Genomic DNA, 3,651 nt, shown 5'->3' with positions numbered 1-3,651 from the left:
TCCCTCATCCGTAAAACGGGGATGAAGACAGTGAGCCCCCCGTGGGGCCACCTGATCACCTTGTAGCCTCCCCAGCGCTTAGAACAGTGCTTTGCACATAGTAAGCACTTAATACATGCCATCATCATCATTATTATTATTCTCTGGCCTTCAGTTCCCTCATCTGTAAAATGGGGATGAAGACGGTGAGCCCCACGGGGGACAGCCTGATCACCTTGTGGCCTCCCCAGCGCTTAGAACAGTGCTTTGCACATAGAAAGCGCTCAATAAATGCTATTATTATTATTATTATTATTATTCTCTGGCCTTCAGTTCCCTCATCTGTAAAATGGGGATGAAGACGGTGAGCCCCCCCCCCCCCCGTGGGGCCACCTGATCACCTTGTAGCCTCCCCAGTGCTTAGAACAGTGCTTTGCACATACTAAGCTCTTAATAAATGTCATTATTATTATTATTATTATTATTATTATTATTATCTGGGCCTCAGTTCCCTCATCTGTAAAATGGGGATGAAGACAGTGAGCCCCCCCGTGGGGCCACCTGATCACCTTGTAGCCTCCCCAGCGCTTAGGGCAGTGCTTTGCGCGTAATAAGCGCTTCGCAAATGCCGTCACCTTCGATAAGTACGACTACAACAATGCCTTGCACATAGTAAATGCTTAATAAATGTTGTTATTATTATTATTATTATTATTATTATTATTATTATTATTACGATCGATTGATCGAACGAGGTAAGGGCTGAGGCGCTGGGCTTCGCGCCTCTGCGCTCCCAGAATGCCGCGCGGCGGCTGCTCTCCCCCTCCCCCCGCCCGTTTCGAGGCCGAGCGCGCGTGCGCCTCACGTGGCCCGCTCCCAGAACTCCTTGCGCGCGCGCGCGCCCCCCGCCCTGTTTCGAGGCCGAGCGCGCGTGCGCCTCACGTGGCCCGCTCCCAGAACTCCTTGCGGGCGCGCGCGCCCCCTCCCGCCCGTTTCGAGGTCGAGCGCGCGTGCGCCTCACGTGGCCCGCTCCCAGAACTCCTTGCGGGCGCGCGCGCGCCCCCCTCCCGCCCGTTTCATTCATTGCTTCATCCATTCAAACGTATTTATTGAGCGCTTACTGTGTGCAGTGCACTGTACTAAGCGCTTGGGAAGTCCAAGTTGGCAACAGATAGAGACGGTCCCTACCCAACAGCGGGCTCACAGTCTAGAAGGGGGAGACAGACAACAAAACAAAACATTCACAAAATAAAATAAATAGAACAAAGATGCACAAATAAAGGCCTCCTCCTTCCTCCCCATCCCCCCCCGCCTTACCTCCTTCCCCTCCCCACAGCACCTGTATATATGTATATTTGTACGTATTTATTACTCTATTAATTTTATTTGTACATATTTATTCTATTTATTTTGTTTTGTTAATATGTTTTGTTGTCTGTCTCCCCCTTCTAGACTGTGAGCCCGCTGTTGGGTAGGGACCGTCTCTACATGTTGCCAACTTGGACTTCCCAAGCGCTTAGTCCAGTGCTCTGCGCACAGTAAGCGCTCAATAAATAGGATTGAATGAATGAATGAAATAGAGTAATAAATCCGTACAAACATATATACATATATACAGGTGCTGTGGGGAGGGGAAGGAGGTAAGGCTGGGGGGGGGGGGGTGGAGAGGGAGAGGAGGGGGAGAGGAAGGAGGGGGCTCAGTGTGGGAAGGCCTCCTGGAGGAGGTGAGCTTTCAGTAGGGCTTTGAAGGGAGGAAGAGAGCTAGCATGGCGGATGTGGGCCCACTAGACTGTGAGCCCACTGTTGGGTAGGGACCGTCTCTATATGTTGCCAACTTGTACTTCCCAAGCGCTTAGTACAGTGCTCTGCACACAGTAAGCGCTCAATAAATACGATTGAATTGAATGAATGTGCGGACGGAGGGCATTCCGGGCCAGGGGGAGGACGTGGGCCGGGGGTCGACGGCGGGACAGGCGAGAACGAGGCCCAGTGAGGAGATTAGTGACTTTGTACAGTGATTTTGACACCTGTCTACATGTTTTGTTTTGTTGTCTGCCTCCCCCTTCTAGACTGTGAGCCCGTTGTTGGGTAGGAACTGTCTCTAGATGTTGCCGACTTGTACTTCCCAAGCGCTTAGTACAGTGCTCTGCACACAGTAAGCGCTCAATAAATACGATTGAATGAATGAATGAATAAAAACGATTTTTTTGATGGCACTTATTAAGTGCTTACTATGTGCAAAGCACTGTTCTAAGCGCTGGGGAGGTTACAAGGTGATCAGGTTGTCCCACGGGGGGCTCCCAGTCTTCATCCCCATTTTACAGATGAGGTAACTAAGGTACAGAGAAGTGAAGTGACTTGCCCAAAGTCACACAGCTGACAATTGGCGGAGCTGGAATTTGAACCCATGACCTCTGACTCCAAAGCCCAGGCTCTTCCCACTGAGCCACGCTGCTTCTCTAATGCCTGTTTTGCTGTCTGTCTCCCCCCTTCTAGACTGTGAGCCCGCTGTGGGCAGGGAGGGGCTCTCTTTGTTGCTGAATTGTCCTTCCCAAGCGCTTAGTACAGTGCTCTGCACACAGTAAGCGCTCAGTAATTACAATAGAATGAATGAATGATGCCTGTTACATGTTTTGCTGTCTGTCTCCCCCTTTCTAGACTGTGAGCCCGTTGTGGGCAGGGAGGGTCTCTGTTGCTGAATTGTCCGTTACATGTTTTGCTGTTTCTCTCCCCCTCTTCTAGACTGTGAGCCCGTTGTGGGCAGGGAGGGTCTCTCTTTGTTGCTGAATTGTCTTTCCCAAGCGCTTAGTAGAGGGAGGGAGGGAGGGAAGGAAGGAAGGAAGGAAGGAAGGAAGGAAGGAAAAGGAAGGAAGGAAGGAGAAGGAAGGAAAAGGAAGGAAGGAAGGAAAAGGAAGGAAAAGGAAGGGAGGGGAAGGAAGGAAGGAAGGAAGGAAGGAAGGAAGGAAGGAAGGAAAAGGAAGTTAGGAAGGAAAAGGAAGGAAGGAAGTGTTGTCCACTAGTGGACTTGACATGACTGACTCCATTTTGTGTATGCTGACAGTAACCCTCCATTTTGCGCAGGCCGAGAGAACAACTCCTTTTTGTATTTTATGCAAGGCTCAGCAACAGATGTCTTCAAGGCCAGTAAAAAGTATCTATGCAAGGCCATCGGGCGGATAACAACAACCTGCACAAGGCAGTGAGAACAGAGAATAAAGAGAATTTGTAACACCCTGCCGGTCCCAATTGAATTCCTGAAATTTCCAAATGCCCCCCCCACCCCCCCATGTTGCTGTAACTCAATAAAAGACACAGTGATAGTGGAATGGGGGCTGCTTGTCACTCGTACCTCTCCCGGGAGGTGAACGGGCAGGGAGCCACTTTCCTTCTTTACTGCTCTATCTGGACTCATGTCTCCGAGTCATTTTTTCCTATCTGCATCACCACCCTGGTTACAGGAACCCTTCGGCCGATTTACACCGAGTTAGCCTATTTTGCACCCTACTTGTCGATAACAGAAGGAAGGAAGGAGAAGGAAGGAGAAGGAAGGAAAAGGAAGGAAAAGGAAGGAAGGAAGGAAAAGGAAGGAAGGAATCAATCAATCAATCAATTGTATTTACTGAGCGCTTACTGTGTGCAGAGCACTGTACTAAGCGCTTGGGAAGTCCAAGT

Source organism: Tachyglossus aculeatus, chromosome Y4 (genome assembly GCF_015852505.1).
Source record: "Tachyglossus aculeatus isolate mTacAcu1 chromosome Y4, mTacAcu1.pri, whole genome shotgun sequence".
Lineage (NCBI taxonomy): Eukaryota > Metazoa > Chordata > Mammalia > Monotremata > Tachyglossidae > Tachyglossus > Tachyglossus aculeatus.
Note: the sequence above shows the minus strand (reverse complement) of the source record.